General features: G+C 35.1%; 1 pseudogene; it reads left to right on the top strand.

Moving 5' to 3' along the window:
- Nucleotides 1-2,620: 2,620 nt before the first annotated feature.
- On the top strand, nucleotides 2,621-3,190 carry LOC149565655 (ribosome production factor 2 homolog pseudogene; annotated as a pseudogene).
- The last annotated feature ends 5,793 nt before the right edge of the window (nucleotides 3,191-8,983 follow it).

The raw sequence follows: 8,983 nt of genomic DNA on the forward strand, positions 1-8,983 counted from the left end.
CAACATGCCTCCCAGAAGTTGGACTACCATTTTTGGATTCTTCTAATTTTACACCGACTTCTAATGTGATCTCTAGAACCTTCTATTTTGGTAGTGGATGCCAAATTGCATATTCTAGAAGGTATTCCTAACCCTAAACCTAATTGGGGTTTATTTAGGAACATTTCTAGCATTGTAAAGGCAGTTCTCAATGGAGTTTGGGAGAAGGTACTACAAGGAGGATTTTCTCTAGAATTAGACTACTATAAGCCCATAGGGCATGTCTTTGGGTCTATTTTCTTTGTACCAAATGTAGTAGAAAATTTTTATTGATAATAATATTTTCCTTTTCTTGTTGTGTTCATTCTAGTCTTGGGTTGTGTCCCCATCATCCTCTTTGATCAAAATGTTCTTTGCAGCTCGGTCAACTTAGATGCTCCACATTTTATAGATATCCTTCAAATTCACCTCCTTAATTCATCTTGTTCAATTCAACATTTCAATTCTAAACTTGACCTTTCATATCTATGATTTACCTTGTCAAGTTAGCTAGAATACTCTTTTAATCAAACAATTTTCATCCCTTAAGTTGGCTTGTATTGTCCAATAAATTTATCAAACATAATATGTTGATAATTGGCTAATATAGAATTAATTACTTGGTCAACATAGAGGATCCCTTCATTAATTAAAAAAACTTAGTTAGAATAGGAGTTCTAATGTTAACCAACCCAACTCAATCACTACTAACCACAATTCATTAACTAACTGAGCTTGGTCAATACTGTTGGCGCTCAAAATTGTAGCCCAAATTTTGAGCACTTTTAAAATTTTGAGCCCTATAAATGTTTTCAGATGCATATGTACCCAGCTGTACCTTTGAGGCCCCTAAGGTGTTTAATATTTCTAACACCCTGCGTTTAGTGCATCTAAGTGTTCTATGAAGTTTAACTATCATTTTGAACCATTCTAAAAAGTCCTTTTTTGAGTGCATTTCTAATCTGCATTTTACCCAGAGTGTCAAACAGTGATAGGAGACTATGTTTGTGATTGAATATCTCACACCCAGAAATGTTTTAAGAATCACTTCTTTGGTAGTGTCTAGCATTCATACCTGAGAACCTATGTTTCAGATTTCGAGTTGTTTTGAATTCGTTTAACTAGGTTTTGAATCCCTCAAAGTTGGTAGTTTACTGTTTTCAAACATTTGCAAATTGCACACATTTCTGGGACACCTTGTTTGACATTCTATAACTTTGACATAATTGACCAAAATGCTAAAATTCTTTTTTCATTGCATTGTAGATGTCAGAGACTTGTTAAGTTTCAAGTTTTAGCTCATGAAAAATCTGTTTGCTTAGTTTTCAAATGTGATTCCAAATGGAATTTTTAATTTTTTACTGATGTCATAAAATGCAAATTGATTGGAACCCTTGTTCATGATGTTATAATTTGAGATCCATGATTGGTGAGATCAAATGGATTGTACCCTTGTCTTGTCCTCCAACATTACTCTAAGTGTACTAGTTTGCAAGTCATGATGAATCCATTAGCACACTTTTCTAGGTTAATTCCATTTGCAAAAGATTGCTTTTTTATCATTATTTCCAGTCTGCAAATCCAAGCAGCCCACTTTGACTGCTCACCATTTGCACCCTATTATTCATCATGAGCCAAAATCATAGATCCATACTCTCCTCATGATAGAGAACCAGTGCCCCAATTTTTGTCTTCCTAAGTGTCAGTTTGCCTAGTTTTCAAAGCCGATTCCAAACCCAGTTTATTACTTTCTGAAGTGTTTATTTGCAGGTAATTATGAGAAGGCAACTTTGACAGTGAGTATCTCTTGACCTTGAATTCATCATAAGATGAGATTTGATAGGGTGTAAGTGTGCAAAATAGATAATTAGTGTGCTTTTTTTCAGAGCTCGATCAGGTGCTCTACGTAGTTTTTAAGGCTAGTCAAAGCACCTCTTGGAACCAAATTCACAGTTTGCAAATAAGTGGTAAAGCAAGTTTTATTTGATGTTTTGGTGATTGAACTTGTTTTCAATCAATATGAGATGGTTAATGGATCAATTTTGCAATTCAATCATTCGAAAAAAAAAAAAAAAAATTTAAGCCGACCCCGCCTTCGGGCCCGCCTAAATTCCATTTGATTGATAAAGCATTATGGAATTTTCTAAGTAACTAAAATGGTTTATAATCAAATTATTTTATTGATGTGTCTATTGCAAAGATCAATGAAAAGTTTAGGCTTCTATATGATGCTAAAGATCATTTTTGTCTGCACTCAAACAAGGATAAGGAAGCCAAGTATAAACTTTGCAAAATTCATGGAGTTCAGTCTGGAGATAAGGGTATCCATTATCTAGGCACTGATGAGGGGTAATCAAATGAAGAGCAAGAGGAATGATGTTGATGTGGAGAAGATCATGTTTATTGCAAAGGGCAGCCTATTAGATTGAGGGGCAATGTTATTGAATCCTTCCAAGATGGTTATGGTGAGATGACATGTGATGCGACAGGGCACATTTGAACTTCTTGATGTCTCATATGCACAGAGGCATCTCATATGTTTCAGGAGTTCCATAAAACTTGTTATATATTTTCACATTTTCTATTCTAGAGACTTGGAAGGATGTTGAAGGTTGTAAAACCTAAGACAAGTCATGCCAGGAGGATTCTTGAAAAGCATGCTCCAAAGCTAGTTGAAAATGCCAAGAGAATGCTAATCTTGCGTGGCATAAAGACTAGCAATGTATTGAATTCAGTCTTGACTGACATATTTCATCTCAAGAGGGCTGGTGGAAATGTCATCAAATATACCAAAAAGAATGGAGATATTTGGCCATTTGAGAGTGGGGGTGAAATTGCTTTAGAATTTCTTTCCCAAAAGACTGATTGTAGTCTGTTCATTTTTGGCTCACATTCAAAGAACTAGACTAACAATATGATTTTGGGAAGAATTTATGATAATCATGTATATGATCTAATTGAGGTTGGCATAGAAAATTTTAGTTCAATAGAATCATTCGGTTATGGAAAGAAAATAGCCCCATAAGTAGGCTCAAAGCCTTTATTTTCCTTTAGTGGGAAGGATTTTGAGACCAAGGAGCACTTGAAACATTTGAAAGAGGTTCTATTTGATATGTTTAGAGGGCGAGTTAATAAAAAAAAAATGATCTCTCATACGAGCAAGGTCCTGTAGACAATGGATGAGGCAAGGTGTGTAAAGAGATTAAAGGAAGCCAAGATGATAGCAAGGCACTCAATGCAAATTTTGCATCACATAAAAGGAAGAAGCCATGGCATCATACAAAGATGACCTCCATCAGCAACAACTCACACAGAAAACGTGAAGTGCAACAAGTATTCAAGAGAGCATCATCTGAAGAATAGTCATGCCTTAAAGGATAGAAACTCTTGCGCATTGATCCCATAATGGAAAATTATTTTCCCATCATCTCTTTTAATGAGTTCTAGCTTATTGAGGGATAAACTAATATAGATCACGTGAGATAGGAATATGCCATACAAAGAGTATATTAAAACATGAAAAAGATCCTGCGAAATTAGAGAAGGAGTTTAGAAAACCCATGGCAGGATGGTAGTCATCATGTTAGTAGAAGGAAAGAACATTCAAAAGGACGAGTCCATGCAAATTGGAAGAAGAATAGGGGCAGCGTTAGAAGAGAGAAAAAATGTTGTAGATCGAACCCACGTCCAAGAAATAAAGGAAGCCTCACACATTTAAAGATGCCATAGAACAAATCTATGGCATCCATGCTTGAGATTGGAAGATGTTGCAGAAGGGAGCGCCAACACTATCAGAGCAAGTAGCGTAAGGAGAGGCCAGTGTAGTTGGATCTTCTTTGTTTATCATAGGAACAACTGCCACACATAGAGGTGGTAAAATAGATAGACGCTGCCAGTTGAAGGAAAAGAAACCCCACATCTAGAGAGACCTTTCAAATAGAGAATAGAGAGGAAAACATGCTGGGCTTTTATCCCACATTCGTTGTGGGAGGGACATTTTGAGGGTTTAAATACTTTTTGACTCAATATACTTGATGTCTCAAGGAACCTTTTGGAAAGGCTGCATGGATGGGTGGGGCCCCCTATAGTCAACTTGGTGACATGGATGTCAACTGGAGTGAATAGAAATGCAAATTTTAAACAAAGATGTGAAAATGATGACATGGCTCAATGTAGGGATATTGCGCCACATGGCAGGATCAATGATAAGTGCATTCCCGCTTCCAGAAGTTATAGGGTAGTTAAGAAATGTGGGAATGTAGATTGTCACCACATGGTAGTGGGTCCTAACTGGCAGCGAGGTGGTGATCAGGAGTAGTTTATGAGGAAGCAAAAGATCGTGACACGTGTCACGATCCGATGGATAGTGCATGCTCACATTACAAAGATGCAAGCCAATTAAGGAATGTAGGATTGTAGGAAGCTAACACATGTTAATGGGTCCCACAGATGATGGCGTGGCATACCTGTCTGTAGGGGAGAAACTAGGCAACCAATCAGGGGTTGCTATGTGGCGTCGCAGAACAGGTTCAAACAAGATGCATAGGATGATGCCACATGGCAGATCTAACCGTCAGTGCACTATCACAATATGAAGTTGCACAATTATTAAGAAATGTGGGCAAGCGAGTGAGCACCAAGTGGTGATGAGGTGGTAGGTTGACCAATCACGAGATGACACGTGGCATCGATCAAACAGAGGGTTGACCATGAATTTTTAGGCATGAAGGAAAAACCAAAATATTTTTAAATGGTCATTTTAATATTGCTTTTTTCAAAAAGGATGTGCATGTTGAGGTTTAGTCATAAATTTAAAAAGGTCTTTTTTCTAAAGTCTATAATTTAGATTTTTTAAAATTTTTGAATTTAAATTTGAAGACTTGAGTGTTCTAGTAGAGGAGACCGTTTTCAAACTGGTTTTCAAGGGGTTTTCAAAAGGAAAACATAGCAGTATTATATACCATTGGAACTAAAAAAAGATGAGCTATCCATTTTTGGAGCTTGTTTTTGTATAAAATGCCACTGGTTCATGTTGCAGGAGGTTTTCTCTCAGAGTTTGAATGGCATGTTTTATTAGGTGTTTCAGGTCACCACTTGCAAAAATCAATGAAAAAACATCATGAAAGCATTCAGTGACCTTTGTATCTGATTATTTTGTGTCTTTATGGTGTTTTGGTTAAATTTTGATCAATGGGCACACATCCAAGTTCAGTTATCAGAGTTTTGTCTTTTTTTGAGATATTTTGCATTTGGAGAGGCAAAACAAAAAAGATTTGATTGTGGCAGTTAAGGAGAAAAGGTAGAAAGATTAATTTCAACTTCTTGAGGCAGAATCCTGAAGGGACACTTGTTGATTACAGATTTAACCTAGATATTCCTTCAACCATTATCTTTCTCATTCTTTCTCATTAAGGGGGTTCTAGTTTTTCACTGTGAGACCATTGTTGGTAGGAAATTTTTAGTCATTCTGTGATACCACTTCTTTGGATCCAGAACTATGATTCCACCCTCATTCTTTAGCATATTCTTTCATGTATTCAAACAATAGTAGGTTAATATAGATAGTTTAGATCTATTAGTTATTTCCATGTTTTCTTTTTCATGCATATGACTGTATTAATATCAAGGAAATAAATGCAAAGAGCAGCAGATGATTGAGTTTCAGTTGAATCTTGTCTCCATTCTCAGTGAGTTGTAATGTTTTATGACCTTTGAACAAAGAGCCTAGGTCATAGTTGTAGTCCCTTAAGGCTGTATGTTGTTTCATTATTGTTGATGATTCAAGTAATTGTGTAAATGCTTCATAGAAATCAATAGGGTTACAGATTTATTGAGGAGGATATCAAGTAAGAATGAGATTTAAATTGAACATAGATGTATATTTGCAAGTTAAATAGATAGATCAGATATCTAAAGATACACACATATGTCTCAGATATTCATATGTATGTTTGTGATTCATGGATTTGCCCAATGGTTAAGGCACTGACCAGTTATAGGATCATTAGGTCTTACTACTGCATATCTAAGGTTTTGCTGAATTCAACATTATTTATCAAATGTTCTTTCCCTTTTATGTTGAAGAACCTACATGTAATGCCCTCACTTAGCTTGTGAATATCATAGGATTTGCAGTTTTCTACTGTAGATCTGAGTTATTACATGAGTAATTAGGAGATATAAGGGTTTTCATCTACTTAATAGATTTAGGGATATGTTTTTGCACTAGTACGATATCAATTGAATCTCAGGTCCACCCACCTAGGTTTAGCAGAGCCTAAAGTAGAAGAAGGGTCATGCCTTATAGTTAGCCCATTGTCAGAAATGGCATGTTGAAAATGGGAGTTAGCTGCACCTAGATATGTCACTTTCTCAGTGGGATAATTGAAAACCCTCTAGCATTTTCAAACACCAACAAAGTGGCGACTCTGCTGGGGAGTCTATGAAGAAATTCATTGTTAGAATTACTAGAATCTTTGGTATAAATAGCAAGGTCATGAAGTGTTTTCCATTTCTTTGTTGAAGATTCATTTCTCCCAGTAAGGTTTTATCCATTTGTAGTACTATGTTGTGAGAATTGAATGTAAATTATGTTCTATGACTGTTATAAGTCTATCTCCAATCAGTTCAGTCTTTGCAAGTGCTATTGAGAAAGTTTAAGAGACAAGAATTGATTTATAAAGTGTAAATTCTTTTCAAGATGATAATGATCTACAAGTTTCTCTTACATTAAAAGTTTGGTTCAGATTTGTCAAGTGACAAAATATGTTTTATTTGTCACAAAGTGTGAGTGGAGACTCTCAAATCTCTCTACCAGTTTGTTCCTAGTTGATTTCATTGCAAAATTTTGAAGGACTTTCAGTTGAATGGGCAGATCTCATGCTATTGGTAGTCTCTTGAAAAGGGAGTTTGAATTCTTGATAAGTTTTTAAGTGCTATTTGCAATCTTCTGTTATAAGAAATTGAAGTGTAAAAAGTGAATGACAATAGTGATTATTGATTCCTCTTGCAAAGAGGTGGCAGCTCTACAAAGTTTGATTAGTGGTATAAAGGAATTTCAGTCTTGCACCTATGCTAACCAGCAGATCAGTGGTTTCATGTAGCAACACTTAAGGTATTTCATTTTCATCATGTTTTTCTTGCTATGAAAGAAAGTAATTTTTACATATGTGTTCTTCATCAAGTGAAGTTTGAGCACTAAGAAGAGGAGAATGGTTTTAAGGTTTTATACACTTCATTAGATCAAGTTTTAGTCGGTTGTATTTAAGTTTGTGAAGTGTGTTTGGAGTTGAAATCGATAGAAGGGTATAGACCCATTGCAAGTTGTGAATCTAAGTATTAATGGTGAATGAGTTTTGAACCTTTGAAGAAATGTCAAGTTTTACTTCACCTAATATGCAGCCAATTAGTGAAATTCCTAGGTCAATTTCTACCAAGTGGTATATGCCATTATATTTTAATGGTATTCATGGTTTCCCAAATGTCATTCCTAATGATGTTAGAAAATGTTTGCCTAAGTTTAATGGGAACCATATTGTTTTAGCCAATCATCATGTTGAGTTGTTCAGTGATTTAATGGGTGACTATGAGATTGCTCATGAAGATGTTCACATGAAATTGTTTGTTCAAACCTTAGAAGGTGATGCTAGGGATTGGTTTTCTTTTTTACTAATGTTTTCTATTTCATCTTGGAGTCAGTTGCATTCAGCCTTCATGGAGCAATTTGGAGAATGGGTAAGCATATCTGATTCTTATGACAAGTTCTTTAAAATTCATATTCAGAGCGATGAACTTGTCCCTCAATTTAACATTAGATTTACAAGAGTTTTGAATGAAATCCCTAAGAGTTATAGACTCAATGATCAAATGTGTTTAGTAGTCTACTTCGATGCATTTGACAAGAAAATGAATTATCTACTAAGGGATAAAGAAGCACAGATGTTATACCAAGCTTTTATGACTGCTAGAGATATTGAGAATAATTTGAAGTAAGGATTGACTAGAGGTCATTTTGCCTTGAATGATTGTAAGTATAATGTGTTTGAAAGAAAGGAAAAACATAGTGTTGATGCTTCAGTTTAAAATAAGCATATCAATACCCCTACTATAGGTTTTAATCAAGTGGAAAATTAGATTATAATATGTGTATAAGTAAGGTTAGCTTGGTTACAAATAACAACACACATGTTCATGATGCTACAGCAGTAGGATATATCTCAGACTTTGATAGGGTTCAACATTGTGGTGATTTTATGAATCAAGGTTTAGTTACAGCAGTAAGTTTTTCTCATGATAATTGTATGTATGATGGTGTAACTAATGCTTCAAATTTTGAGGATGCTGCACCTAAATCTCAGTCTTATGTAAGGGAGAAGGCTAGAAGTTATCTCTATGATCATGAGTTTAATGTTGCTGATCCGACATGTCATGGAGATATAACATAGGATGAAGAATGTAAGTTACACTCATCTTAGTCACAATCAGAAGAACTAAGCTCATATGTTGATAATGTTTCACTAGTAGAGATGGATTTTCTTGATCAACAAGATAGGCAAGAAATGAATTATCTTATTGAGAGATTGCATCACATTGAGAACATTATTAAATCTAAATTTGAAAGACAGTCATATCAATGTGAGTATGATGAAGCTGAAAGTTATCTTTCAAAAGAAGATGAAGTTGTTGATCCAACATATTGTGAAGCATCATATGAACCTAACAATGAGATTTGTTGCTCAAGTCAAGGAGAGAATAGTCATAGTGTATGTTCATCTTCATGTGAATCATATGCAAGTTGGGAAGAAGAAAGAAATGACAGAAGTTGTCATTCTTATGTCAGTAAAGGTATGAATTCTATTTCTAAATTTGAAAATGAAGTTTCATTTCAGAGTTATACAAGTCAGCTAGATGTTAGAAGTTGTGAAGAGTTGTCTACACAATATGAGGATAAAGAAATTGTCTATAA

The sequence above is a fragment of the Cupressus sempervirens genome, chromosome 3, assembly GCF_028749045.1.
Source record: "Cupressus sempervirens isolate cs-2001-9-10 chromosome 3, ASM2874904v1, whole genome shotgun sequence".
NCBI lineage: Eukaryota > Viridiplantae > Streptophyta > Pinopsida > Cupressales > Cupressaceae > Cupressus > Cupressus sempervirens.